Source organism: Sebastes umbrosus, chromosome 14 (genome assembly GCF_015220745.1).
Source record: "Sebastes umbrosus isolate fSebUmb1 chromosome 14, fSebUmb1.pri, whole genome shotgun sequence".
In the NCBI taxonomy this organism is placed as follows: domain Eukaryota; kingdom Metazoa; phylum Chordata; class Actinopteri; order Perciformes; family Sebastidae; genus Sebastes; species Sebastes umbrosus.
This window is the reverse complement of record NC_051282.1, coordinates 20,052,077-20,067,130: the sequence shown is the minus strand read 5'-3', so window position 1 is coordinate 20,067,130 and position 15,054 is coordinate 20,052,077. Positions and strand designations below refer to the sequence as shown.

The following is a 15,054-nucleotide window of genomic DNA, read 5'->3' as shown; positions in this document are numbered from 1 at the left end:
CTCTGGCGTCTCATATCGTCCTTTAGGCACACTTTTTGTGGCTGCCAACTGGAGAGCACTGCGCTAGGAGATGATTAAGAAGTCTCTCTCTCTCTCCAGGAACGTAGATCTGAAGTTGAACCCCAGAATAAGATGGAAGTTTAATATCCTGAATCAGCAGCAGGACCATATAGAATGACAGCAGACCAGCAGGCTAAACAACAGTTCTCTCTCTGACCTTGTCCAGGTACTCTGTTCATGACAGTATGTTCACAAACAGAGAAGAACAGGTTACAGGATGATGATGATGATGATGATGATGATGCCAGCTGTGCCTGAACTCAGACTCACATACACACACACACAAACAAGGGGGGTGGGGGCGGGGTGAGACTGAGGCAGAGGGGGATTTGTGGCAATGGGTGGCACATTGACCACAAAATAAAAAAGGCTTTGAGATTAAGAAGTGGGTTTATGGGACGGCAGTGTGTCAGTGATGATGCGAGATTGAATGCCTGGGCCAGCGTGGGATTTACCGTGTTTTCAATCAAATCAGATTGTCAGTTTGTAAGCTCCCCGCCGCTGGCTTTCCCCCCTGAAATAACCATAAGAGTATAGAATTATATCTGCTTAGAGAAGACAATGGCAAACAGAAGAAAATGACAGCGGGGAGTAAAGTAGGACATTAAATCAGCAGGGGAAACTGGCTGCAGATGCAAAGGTAGTATATTTAACTGACAAGAGATGGGTACAGAAATGATTTGATGAGGTTTTCAGTTTGGTCTACTGCAATTTTCAAATCCCATGATGAGGAGGAAATCGCAATATTTGTTGAAATGTGTGTCAAAATACCATTTTAAATTAAATATTGTGGTGCTGCAGAGATGTCCTGGCCTACACATCATATTCTACAGACGTCAGAAAACATCTTTGTTTGGTACAGATCCCTGCAAAAATCACACTATAATCATTTTGAGATGTTTTTCAATGAAAATGAGAATAATGATTAAATTATTAGTAATGATAAAATAAAAGATCATTCCCTCTAATATCGCAAATCATATCGCAACTGCAATATCAGTCAAAATAATGGCAATTCGATATTTTTCAAAATCGTGCAGCCCTAGTTTTTGATATATATGAGAGGATTTCTTATTGATAGTGTGCAGTGATCCATATTATTTCACAGATATACAGTACTTACTCAAACAAGGTACAATGGCATATATAAGTGTGTAATTATCCCATGCTACTGCCATGTTTTATATAGTTTATCATACGTAAAACAAGCAAATAGCATTATTGTGTTTCTTCAGTGAGTTAGACAACATTAGTGAACGAGTTTAAAACCAGATGTTGTCCTCTGATAAGTGCTGCTCTGTTGTCTTCAGATAACATGTGCAGTACACACAAACACACCCCTCTCCCTCCCTGCACGTAGCTTATAGATGTGAGGGGTCGTGGTTAGGCTGGATTACCATCTGTTTCCCCATTGACCTTTTATATTTGACCTTATAGTAACCATGGAGACCTAATAAGGTCTGGTTGGGGTTACACCACACATCTGTGGAAAAAACAACACAAAGGCTCAAGTGATAAACTGATTAACAACCAAAGCAGCCAGAGGCAGAATTCCCAGCAAATATAATTCAGGCTTTCTAACGCTCAATCTCACAAAGTCGTGGTCATTTTTGGCATAATGTTTGCTGCAAAATCTACAAAATCAGTCCGCTTATTTTCATTTTTCAAGTTTCAAGGTTCTTTATTTGGTCTCAGCTTCAACAATGCTCATAAAATATGTATATATACAAGGGGAAATCACACAAGTAAAAGCAAAAACAAAATGATAATTTAATGCATAAAATAGTGCAGTTGAAATATAGGGCTTAAATATAAACATAAGTAAATATAAAAAAGTAATGTAAATTTGTAATTTTGTTGACGACAGTATTTCAGATGGGAAAACTGAATGTAAAGAGGATGTAGTATGTATATGCATGATGAGAAGTAATAGTACACAGAGGTGTAAACAGGAATGTAGTACGTAATAACGAGAAGCACTAAAACTATATATATACACAGACGTAGACAGGAATGTAGTATGTATAGAGAAGTAATACATATATATATATATACAGGTGTAACAGTTTGTAAAACAGTATGTAAAGTATATAAAGGTAAGGTGACAATGGTCACTTTATGTGAATTGTTCTGCCAGTGCGGGTGAAATAATTCTAACTATTCACAAAGAAGGCTGGTAAAGAAATTAATGTCTTTAAAATATCTTATTAATAATAATAATAATAATAATAATAATAATAATAATAATAATAACTAGAATGGCACTCAGAGAGCGCAGACCTCCGCCAAGGTGCCCGAGTACGATTGCCCCCCCTCTCCGTTCAGTTTGCGCCATCATCCACCTGTATTTTGTTTATGTTGAGATCAGCTGTACGTAGCGAGGAAATCGTAAAACGCTTCATTCAAACTGGACAGAAACAAAATAAAACTCACCTACACCGTCGTCATTATTCTTTCCAACAATCAGAAAGTGTGCTTTGGTCGAACTCAACTGTAATTTCACACAGTTTAATGTGAAAAAACGCAGAATCTACATTTTACATATGAGTCAATACAGGATTAAATAGCTTGTTTAGACCGATAAGTTCAGTTTTAATTGAAACATACATTCAATCAATAAGTACTAATTAAGATAAAATGTGGATCATAAAGAATTAACTTTTTTTGCGCATTCATTCCTGTGCATTTGAACTAAATTTGCATCTTTGCAGTTTGCAGCATCAGTTTCAGAGTCAAACCACAATTGACCACTAGATGTCAGATTACGCTCACACATGGTTCTCGGTTTCTCACACCTATGTCAGCTTGCTGGTGTCCGACTCTCTCCCACAGTCTATTCATTACTTAACTTTATTCTGCAGATCTTAAATGATGTTTCATGCTGCCAAAATGCATTGAACCTGTAAACCTCTAAATTATAAATGCATAATGATCTTTGGGTTAATGAAATGAGTCTGAGAGGATAATATGCCGAGCAGTTACCGAAAAACAAAGCTGGAAAATATGTACGTGCACCAAGATCTACTTTTAACCTTTTTTATTTTTATCCCACTTTAAACTAAACAAACACAAATGCACACACTAGAGCTGCAAATATTAATGAATTAATTGATTAGTTGTCAACTATTAAAATAATCGCCAACTATTTTGATAATTGATTAATCGGTTTGAGTGTTTTTTGAAGGAAAAAAGGTCTAAATTCTCTAATTACAGCTTCTTCAATGTGAATATTTTCTGGTTTCTTTACTCCTCTATGACAGTAAACTGAATATCTTTGAGTTGTGGACAAAACAAGACATTTGAGGACGTCATCTTGGGCTTTGGGAAACACTGATCAACATTTTCTGACAGTTTATTGGCCGAACAAGTAATCGATTAATTGAGAAAATAATCAACAGATTAATCGAAAATTTAAATAATCGTTAGTTGCAGCCCTGACACACGCACACACACTGTTAAAGGTCACGCTCTGTCTTCTTTTAAAAACACACACACTTGCACAAACAAACTCCCAGGTGGAGACCCGTGACGACCTTGTTTCTCACAGGGATTATTTTTTTTTGGAATCAGATTGTTCTTTGGTCTGCCCCCATTAGCATTGTGTGTATTTTCCATAGGGGTGCCACTGTACACTGCATAGGAGATGTGCTGAGGGTACGAGCATAAAAACACATATAAACACGTCCTCACACATAGACACAATCTGCCAAAACCCACAACCACGGGCACGCAAACACACTCCGACTCACGCCCAGATGTTTCCAAGAGATAGTGTTGCTGATCTGTTATCATGGCTGACTGCTACTTGTCATGAAGATGGATGAAGGAAGTTTTGTGTGGGTAGCGCTGGCTTTATTTATGTGTATCTGATGTGTCAAACACAAAACAGTAGTGAGTAACGCTGAAGGTGGCTGGTTTGAAAATCTGTGTCTGTAAACTGAGGTATTTAGCAAGATTCTATTCTAGTCCAACTCTAAGACAAGTGTTTATTATGGCCACCATCTATGATGAACCTGATGTCCCTGCATACTGGCGGGTGAGCTGCTATTAAAACAGTTTGCTCTCAGGTGTCCAAACACCTTGGTGACCTCCTGCTGGTTCCCCAGCTGGGGAATCTCAGACTGGGATCTGACCTCTGAAGATCTCCCCCCATTGTTGGCTCAACTGGTGTGTCCAAGACAGCTGCTACAACCTGTTGGACCACTCACACTTCAGAGTGGGCACACCAACACACTCAGTTTAGGACACAGACGGGGGTGATAGGAATGTTACTAGAGCTGCAACAATTAATGCATCGAGTCGACAACTATTCCATTTTTTAATCTCTGATATATCTAGTTTTTGTTTTTTTGAATTTAAGCTTTTTCTACATTCATATTTTCCCGTCTTGTAATCGTATTATTTTAGCATTATTGTTTCTCTTTGTTTTAGCCATTTGTTCTGTTGTAACGCACTTGTCCACTGTAAAGCCTTGTTAAAGATACAGTGTGTAGGATTTGGCGGCATCTAGGGGTGTGGTTGCAGATTGCAACCAACTGAGTACCCCTCCGCTCACTCCGCCCCTTTCAAGACAGCGGTAAAGTGAGCTGCCGAGTGCAAAACTGTGGTAACGCCGTTCGCCTCGCTCAGAGGCCATCCTCACCATAATAACACAACTTTAGAAGCAACGGAAGTCAGACGGCGGCTGGCGGTACCACAGATTCACAAGCGTGTTGGAGAACTACGATGGCCTTCAGGTGACTTAAAAACATGAAAGTCTCTCTCTAGAGCCAGTGTTTGGTTTGTCCATTCTGTGCTACTGTAGAAACATGGCAGACCAACAAGGCGGACTCCACGAAGACAACCCGCTCCCTATGTAGATATGAAGGGCTTATTCTAAGCTAACAAAAACACAATGATTATTAGTTTCAGGTGATTATACACTAATGAAAACATAGTTATGAATGTTATATTCCAGTTCTGCTAATAGATCCCCCGAAATGTTACACACTGTTCCTGTAACGTCAAGAAAAAATCAGAGATGTAGCAATAAGAGATCTAGTCAATGTCCTCCATCCAGTTTGAAAGGTTAATCATATGTGTCTGCCTGTAAGCCATCTAAGCTCTCATCAGATTCCACTTAACTCTGCTCAAACAACCGAGTGATGTCGGTGTGTTGAAGTACAAGTTGTGACACCTATTGCTGTGACTGACCAAATTCAGACTCCTATTAATGAACACACAAACGCTGACATACATTTTCAAAGTTGATTTAACCACATAGGACACACAGAAGATGAATGCACAGCGACAGCTCCACAAAGACGACAGCACTGACACCTGCAATAAGTTTAAATACCAACAACAGCTGCAGCCTATAGTGGAGATGCATGGAGCTGAGACACTTTTGTTTCTCATGTTTGCTGCCAACACCAGCACACACACACACACAGAAGTTCACACATACACAGATGCAGCAGAGCCACAGCCAGTGACACACACACACACACACACACACACACCACTGGGTTGTGTTTCCCTCACCCGGCAGACAAGCCGCAGTTATTTAGTCTGCCTCCCAGTTTGTTTGCCCACTGTCTTCTCTCTTTTGTTGCTCTGCTTTGGGCTTTGTTTGATGTGAACTGCTGACTGTAGCAAATGACAGTTGCAGCTGGGAGGATGATGAGTGAGGATGAAAAGGGTCATGCAAGGTGGCCAGGTTGGATAAACAGCTAATGTTTGTGTTCAAAAAGCGACAACTGAATGGTTCCCTTCATAGTCAGTCACAAGAGGACGCTGGGAAGTCATCCAAACTGACTTGGACAAGAGTTTTCTCACGTTTGCAAGCAGTAATGCAATGGATGTTTCTTAAGGCCAGTCATTTCTTAGAAGTTCTGCTGGCTCTTTTCTACAGTTTACTGTGTTATGCACACACACACACACACACACACACACACACACTCTGAGATATCTGGCCAGACATGCAAACTGTGTCCTTCCCCTCCCCAGCTCAGTTCCTTGGAGTTGAGCCCCAGTAAAGTACCTTTGGCAGCAAGGCAACAGAACGGCTTGTCCTCTCAATGCTTACAGCCTGCAGGTGGGTTGGGGGTTGGGGCATCTGGAGGCTAGAGATCGGTGCAGCTATAAGGCCTATTTCTTATAACAATTATAGTGTAGCAACTTAAGCCCTGTTTCCACCACAGGGACTTTGAAAATTAAGTTCTGGGGACATTTTACGGGGACTTTTTACCCCCAAAAATGTACTTTCTGATAGTACCAGAACTTTTGGGGTGGAGTTTGTAGGGAGGACTGTCGCTGATTGGTGGAACACACACATAGCACCACTGCTTCAACTGTACCGCTTCATTCATAAAACAAAAACAAAACTTTGTTTGATAACATTAAAAATAAAGTTAGGCTCTTCTGTCGGCCTCCTGACTCATTTAAAAAAAGAGAAAAAGAGAGAGAGATCATGCGAGCGACCTGAGAGAGCGAGCGGTAGAAGAGAGAGGAACGTAGCGCAGCTGTGCTGTTAATAAAAGTAGAAGAGAATAAGTTTGTTTCACTGCGTTAATGTTCTAAAGCAAAAATAAATAACTCTCAAAAACTCCAGAGATGATTTACTGTGGAGACGGACACTCTTGGTTTGATTTTCTTCTGCTGCATTTCATTCACATCCAACGTACATCAGTAAATATATGCAGTAGTAAATATCGTCGCAGTGAGACAAAATGTTTTTTTGCCAGAGTGTTTTGTTTAGATGAAACAGACGGGCACACTGAACTGCAGGCTGCAGAGTGTGTTTACTGCTGTGACCACCAGCAGCCCTCGTCCCATGACATGTTGCTTTTTTATACGTCAGCAGACTAGTTTGCCTAATCTTCGCAGGTCTTTAGACCGCGGTGGAAACACAGACAACAGTGGGAAGGAACCTTTTAGCTTAGTTGAAACTACTAAAAGTCCCGGGAACTTTTGAGGGAAATCTAGCTTTAGTTTGTCTCCTCTGCTTCCTGTGGTCAAACAGACAAAGAGAGATCATTAGCTGTGGTGGGAGTGGATATTGTGCCTGATGATGAACCATTGGTGAACAAGCCTATATCCACAGGGCCAAGCCCATGGGGAGTTTGTGGTATACAGTGTGTGAGTGAGGATGTGAGTTTGGGGTAGGGGGGAGGGTGCAGAAATAAAATACAGCCCTGCTGCTCCTTGCAGGGTTCACCCTCTGCATCTATGAATGTTACTCTCGGAGGTCACAGCGCCTAGCAACCGCCTGGATCAGGAAACACGAGACAACACACAGTCAAGACGCACACATACACAGTTTATATAGTAGCATACACTTTCCTAAACACACCCAGATTAAACTAACTTTGTTGACATGCTGTGATGATGTCTCTTCAGTCTGCATGACTGACGTAGTTATCTGAGATCAAATCGCTGAATCATCTAGAAGGCAGAACAATATTTCTATTTTTGTCTATCACGGCCCCAGTTGTTACCTTTTAGTCAATAACAGAAGATTCAAAGGGGAAAAAAGTATGTATCAGGCCATTAAATAGGTGTTATCGTTCTCTATAAGCACCATAAATGTGGGTCAGTAGGGTCCTGCTACACCCAGTATTAGGTTTTATCACCTATTCACATGGTAGATCACCAAAATAAGGCATTTGTGCAGTGCAGTGTGTGGGCTAATGTGAGATATTAACAGTTCAATAAATATAGAGGAATGTTTACATCACCTTTAATGCAAAAATCATTGGAACATTAATTTAAAAAAGGCCATGAACTGCAATGCTAGAGTGCATTGTTGTGGCTATCTTTAGTCGTCATTGTTCTTATCTTTACTTAACTTACTTTCTGTCAATAACCACATTTACCGTTCACTCGTTTATTTACTTAACTGAACATTTCACGATAAAATTCACTTCACAATAAAATTCTACGGAATTGTGCAGAAGCCACGCAGGATGATTGACAACACAAATTCAATGGCCAAATATAGAGGGATGAAATATTCACAATATTCCCCAACATTACATTGATATATATTCCTCACTGAACCCCAGCAAATAATACTATCCAAAAAATAAACACAAACTTGGTACTGATAAATTGCGCTTATATGCATAATATTCACTTGTAAAACCAGCCTAAAATCCCCTCTCTCCTTGTCCATCCTGTCTTTCTCTACTTTGAACTAAACTATAAAGGTCAAATACCTCGAAGACTCCATCTCTTTTATAGTCTCTCAAGCCAACCTATTAACTATGAATAGCAGCCTTCCATTGTGTGCAGTGTCACATTATGTTGGATGATTTCCTGCTGATATAAATGCCGGATCTTTTTTTGAACTTTTGAACCAAACTAATTGAAGTGTAAAAAAATTCAAACAAGATAAGTAATCATTCAGGAGATTAGCTTTCCCATTCATTGCTGCTGGCGCCTTGGTTTTCTTGATTCTTGCTCAGAGACTTCCCGTATACAATAATGTTTTTAAGTGTGGAAGATCACAGGAGTGTGCAATTATGTTTTGGGGTGGGATTCCCTGTAAAGACACCCAGATACATACTCGCAAATTGGACCAAAGGAATTGAAGTTTACTCAGTTGCTCTGCTGCCCAGACTGAGGTAAAGCAGTGGGCACTTTTTCCATATTCAGTAATTATACTGCTTGTACTGCTAAGAGCCACTCTCAAGGCTGATATCTAAACACAGGAAACAAGAGCGAGACCGAGCGCAGACGCACACGGCAAGACTCCCTCGCAAACAGCAGACCGTTTCCAATGATTCTACAAATCCTTTTGACACGTCTATCTTTCAGTATGTTCTCCATGGAGACCACCAATACACAAACTCCGTCGTTAATTTGCAAAGACACACACACTCAGTTCTGCATTCTTAGCTCTGCATGTGCTTCTGTGCAAAAGATATGCACATGTATAAATGCAAGTGCACGCAGACACCACTCATCCGGCACAGGTTCAGATTTTGGCAATGTGTCATCAATTCTGCATTCAGCGCTCTTTCACACAGTCGGCATCCTAAAAATAGCCCAAGGACTTTGGCTCTCTGCCCGGCCTCCCTAACTGTCAATAAGTTATCTTCTCCCTTGCACTAACGCTCAACTTTAAAACCCACAGTACCACAACCATTAACCATCCCAAACACCACAAGTTAATTGTAAATTGTTCTAAGTTGGACTGCCTCAAGGGAAATTTACAGGAATAAGGATGAGCTAACTTGATTGCTCACTAGCTTTTAGAAATCTTTAACTAGAAATAGGATGTGTTGAGCATGTAGGGGAACCCTATCTTTTTTTTTGATTTCCTGTTTGATTTGAAAATACCAGACAACATCAGGGCATATTTCTGCTGTTTGTTGGCATTGTCAGTTGTTGTGTCTCTGCTAGTTTTAGTCTCAGCTCTCCTGGCTTTTTATCTGCTCTGGTTGACTATCCATTGCTATCAATTCCCTCATCTTTCTCTCTGCCTCACTGACTCCAGTAACTCCTCCTCACTTGGCATTCGATGACGGTTACAGATAAGGCTTCTGGTATTGTGACTCCTCTTATTTTCATTTTTCCCCGTGTTGAGGAATGTCTGCTTTATAAATTCCTTGAAGCTATGAAAAACTGAACTATGTAACTACATGAATTTAATGGATAGCATGAATGCTGGTCCTGGCATATCCAAATGCTTGTAGGCGTAAATCTTTTTAAATAGTCATATCATCATATGTATGTTTCTTTGACAGTTGCATGTTGCTGCCAACATACAATCTGAATAAAAACAGTCACTATGTGAAATGGCTACTATGGGGACTAACATCAACACACATGAATACAATTGGGCTTATTGGATCCACAAGAGTCTCAGCTTTACAGTCATACCCAGTTTATGTAATTCCAAGACTGTTTAGGGACACCATTTTAGACTAGATGAAAATAACACATTTGTAATGCATTCAAAAAGCTGCATGTTTTTTGCCAAAAACTACATGTGATTATCATAAAGTGGGCATGTCTGTAAAGGGGAGACTCGTGTGTATCCATAGAACCCATTTTCATTCACATATCTTGAGGTCAGAGGTCAAGTGACCCCTTTAAAAATGGCCATGACAGTTTTTCCTTGCCAAAATGTAGCATCAATTTGGAGCATTATTTAGCTTCCTCCGTGACACGCAAGTATGACATTGTTGGTACCAATGGATTCCTTAGCTTCACTCTAGCTTTAAAAATGAGCCCGCTCCAACCTCCAAAAGACAGAATAGCACCAGAATAGGTACAGTCTGATTTTTAAGAGGTTAATCAAAAATCCGTACAGCGTTTTGGAGGATCGATACAGAATTGCAAAAAATGATTTTGCGATACTCATGTGTATCGATATTTTCTTACACTCCTATTAAACAAACTATCAGGACTTCTCTTAAAAAAAACACTTGCAAGGATGGTCACTCCTTGTGTTATTTTCCCACACTGTAGTAGAAAAAGAGCTAGGTGCTATAATATGCGGTCAATATTGGATCCGTAGGCTAATGGTGCCCAAGACAGATGCCTCAGCTATAGAATATCACTCAGTCTCTTAAAACCTGAGATGCCTTCTTCCAACACAATTATTCATCCATTGCACAAGTTGTGCAGTCAGTTTTTATGTGTTGACAGGCTGAGCCAGCGTGCCAGAGTCTGGAGCGTTAAGGGTTACTGTAATGAAGCCAGGCGAGGAGGGGAAAGGGGGAATGCGAGGGGTTAACTGGGGCGAGAGGGTCAGAAGTTGAAGCTGGGAATGTTTTCTCCTGCCTGGCCTTTCCTTGACACAAGCCTGTGTGCCACACGGTCCCCAGGAACAGATGTGCCCACAGCCGGGGTTGGAAACACCTCCCTGTGGTGTCCCTGATGCTGGTAAACACTGTTCCAAGCACAGTGGGACAGGAAGACAGAAGGTACTGGACATGGTATCGATGGGAACTCAGCTGCGTGCTTAACAATCCCACTTCCTCTCTTTTTATTAAGCCTGTAACGACTCTGTGGCAGGGCGTGTGGAAAGCAGATCTTTCCAATTTCCTTATCATTCATTTAATTCAATGAATCTTCCATCATCACTTCATCCCATTTTCCGCATATAAAGCCCGTCTGTCACAAACGATCCACATGCACAGCTGGATATTTCACAGTGGGAACTTCAGGTCAAGTGGTGCAGTAGTTAAAGGGCTCTGCAGCAGCCCTATCCCATTACATGGGCCAACAGCCGTCAAACAGCAGTCCTCTGTTCACTAACCCATAGCCTAAATCTCTGCTGGACCTAAACACACTGGGCTGGTGGTGGAGGGGGTGGTGGCACGGCAGGATGAGGGTTAAGTTCAATGCTGGACACAGCGGGGAGGAAATCCTGTCTGAGTCTTGGGTGAGGGGTCACTGGGGGTCAGCTCCTATCCTAAATCCTTAGTTTGGGGTTGTCAGATAAACTCTGACCTTGGACCAGTCTTCTGAAGAGAAACTTGTGTAGATCACCAAAGACAGAGCAGCTGTCTGGAACAGACACAGAGCTTCTTATTGATTTCTATATGTGCCTGGAGACCACAGTGGCAGTTTCAAATAGAAAACCTCAAAAGCAGAAATATCACAGTATGCCTCAAACACATCAAAAGATCTGATCAATCATCACCCAGGGAACACGTGAAAGAAAAACATGCAGCCACCCAAATGTGAACCATGCAGGGAGCTCCATTTCACATCCCTTTCTGTTGACAATCAATCTGGTCAACCAACATGAGAGTGTGGCTGCGATGCGGGCTGCAGTGAAACAGGATCCTGCAGGAAGAAACTCAAAGGGGAAAGAGTGAGAGACACAGAGAGGGAGGATGGAGGGAACAGTGCACTGCTCTGCTCTGTCTCCGATCAACTTGACATGTGCGACTTGTGTCTACTCTGCGTCTCCGTTGGAAACCCCACACGCCAATTTCAACAAGCGGTGTCGTGAGGAGTGGCAGGCAGGATGTGGGTGGGACCAGCCAGAAATAAAAAAGAGAAGATGAAGGAAAAAGTTTTATTAACACCACAGTAGATGTGAGCAAGAGTAATGTCAACTTCGTTATAGGAACAGTAAGTAACATTTCGGGGGATCTATTGGCAGAAATGGAATGTAATATTCATAATCACCTGATAATAAGAATTGTTGTGTTTTTGTTAGCTTAGAATGAGCCCTTCATATCTACATAGGGAGCGGGTCCTCTTCACGGAGTCTGCCATGTTGCTGCTCCATGTTTCTACAGTAGCACAGAACAGATAAACCAAACTCTGGCTCTAGAGAGGGCCTTTCACGCTTTTACTCTACCCGAAGGCCACCGTAGTTCTCCGACACGCTTGTGAAAAAGCAGTAACATAAGCAGCAGAGTGTAAAATCGTGGTACCGCCAGGTATCCTTATTATGGTAAGGATGGCCTCTGAGCGAGCCGAACGGTGTAACCACGTTACCGCAGTCTTGCAAAGGGAGGAGTGTGCGAAGGGGTATTCAGTTGGTTGCAATCTGATCTAGATGCCGCCAAATCCTATACAGTGTACCTTTAAAGGACCAGTGTGTAACAATTAGGGGGATTTATTGGCAGAAATGGAATATGATATTAATAAGTATGTATTCTTTAGTGTAAAATCACCTGATAATAAGAATCATTGTGTTTTCGTTACTTTAGAATGAGCCGTTTATATCTACATAGGAAGCGGGTCCTCTCCAAGGAGTCCGTTATGTTGCACCGCCATGTCTCTACAGTAGCCCAGAACGGACAAACCAAACTCTGTTAGCTTTTCCTGCTTGGGCCAGAGTCGAAAACGTTACTTGCTCCCGTCGTCGTTGCCGCCGCTCTCCCTCTCTTGCTTCACCACTCACTTCCCACGTAAACACACACACTCTACACACTGGCTCTGCTTCAACTGGCTTTAGAGAGGGCCATTCGCTTTTTCGCGTCGGCCACTCTAGCTCTCCAACACGCGGGAGAGGCTACAGTTGGTTGCAATCTCCTCACCTCACCGCTAGATCCTACACACTGGACCTTTAAAGAAGAAATATAACCTTATTCCCTTTCCTTATTTATGGTTGTTGGAGATATCTGAGCAAATTTCACGCTCCACCACATCCAGCATCAACATCCTATCATGTTATAAGCCTTCAATAACTACTCTTTTATTCCTGATTCACACTTCTCTCTCCTCTGGCTTGTGTTCACACTGGGAAGCCAACCAAATCATTTGCCCTTTTCCTGATCTGGTGCCTCAACCTGACGCACTGTATCAGGTTATCTTGCGTGTATCCAAATGTGTGTGTGTGTTAATGGAGAATCATGTGTCATCTCCTGGAAAGAGGGGAAGAGAAGGACAGAGAAGGGGGTTAGAGAAAGACAGTGAAAGATACTTTATAAGAGAAAACTAGGAGAATATCATTGTAGTTTTTCTAGTTTCTTTTCTCACTAAATGATAAAAAAAAGGCAGTCGCAGAGATTTAGGTAATGGCTTCTGCTTCTTTTTGAGGATTAAGCTGCTGCTATGCTTTTTGTACTGACTTCAGCTCTTTCAGAAACCATATATGGAGGGAGGGCTTTTTTCACTTTACTAGCGTGGGCTGAGGGAGTGAGCTCTAAAAATAAAACACATGTTCCTCCAGGTCTGTGGGAGCAGGGGCCCCCAGCGTATTGTTTTGGGATATGGGGGAGGACAGGGAGGATCTGGCCTAGAGAGAGATACTGCAGAGGGGGCAGGGCCGCTGTACTTTCAAGAAAAGAGTTGAGAAAATATTCTCGCTTGCACATGTGCAAGCTCTTTTGTAAGGTATACACGTCAAAAGGAAAGGAAATTGAAATAAAGTCAATTCTATTCAGTTGCGCAAATAGCCTTTTCTCCTTTCCTGCAAGCATTGGAGGTTGAAATGTGGGGCAGTGTGTTTGTTACTTGTGTGTCTCCGATGGGGTGAGGGGTGGCCAGGATTGCTGTCCATAATGCTGAGTACACCCCAGCTGAAAAGGTGCATCCATGAGCCTTTTTATTGATTTACAAAGCCCTCAGGGAACCAGTAGGGATAAGGGTTAAAAGTATCTGAAGGGGCCAGTGTGCTTATGCATGCACACTGCAAAAACATATTAGTGAGTGTGTGTTTTGTTGGGATAACTGAATGAAAGGAGCGTATCCATCAAGCTAAAGTGGAAAGACTAAGAGCTCTTCTTGGTGAGGAACGAGTTAAAGCCAGCTGACTGAGATGTGTGGGGGGAGTTTGCACGGAGCAGAGAAGGGGAAATGAAGGGATATTAAGGGAGAAATAAGCATGAGGGGGCTGGATACTGTATATCACGTGTCTGGATTTAGCACCAGTCCTCCTACCTCCTACTGCTGTATCTTTGTAGACTGTTCAGCAAAGTGGAAGAGGGAAGAGTGGGGGAGGAGTGTGTGCGTGTGTGTGTGCATGTGTGTAAGTGCAAGAAAAGCAAAAGAAAGTATGAGAAAGAATAAGATATAAGTATGAAAGAGTTGTAACCAAACACTGGGGGTAATTAGTGATATCATGACACTATCAAATCTGATCTCCCCTTCAGATAAAGTTTTTTTAACGTCAGCTAGTCATGCTGTATTGTTCACTCACTAGTGATGGAGATTGACTTAAAGTAAGTAAGCAAAGTATAATAAGCTGTTACACTTTAACAGTGTACCATGCAAATATCATAGCACACTGACAGCGAAGAGTATAATGTGAATATTTATAGTGCTACCCAGTGGTAGAAAGTAACTGAATACATTACTGAAGTACTGTTTGTAGTACAATTTGATGCTACTTTATACTTCTACTTTTCAGAGGTAAATATTGTACTTTTTACTCCATCACATTTATTTAACAGTGTTAGTTAGGCTACTAGTCACTTTTCAGATCAAAAGTTTACATATGAACATATGAGCAGTTTTAGATATTACAATAAAATTGAATATAAAATACTTTATTGTCTACTTTTTGTGTGCAAAGGGAGACATTTGATTTTGGTTTGC

At 41.5% G+C, this 15,054-nt stretch overlaps 1 protein-coding gene across 4 annotated transcripts in view; it reads left to right on the top strand.

Moving 5' to 3' along the window:
* The window catches only part of plekhh3 (pleckstrin homology, MyTH4 and FERM domain containing H3), a 76,565-nt gene that overhangs the window by 20,401 nt on the left and 41,110 nt on the right, over positions 1 to 15,054 (top strand). For 2 of the 4 annotated variants that reach the window (XM_037792519.1, XM_037792520.1), the window contains exon 3: positions 100 to 226. The exons of 1 other annotated variant lie outside the window; for it this stretch is intronic. The gene's annotated coding sequence lies outside the window, so the exon portion shown is untranslated. Of the gene's footprint in view, positions 1 to 26; positions 227 to 15,054 lie in introns of all 4 variants that reach the window. One more of the 4 variants, XM_037792521.1, reaches the window with a different exon arrangement.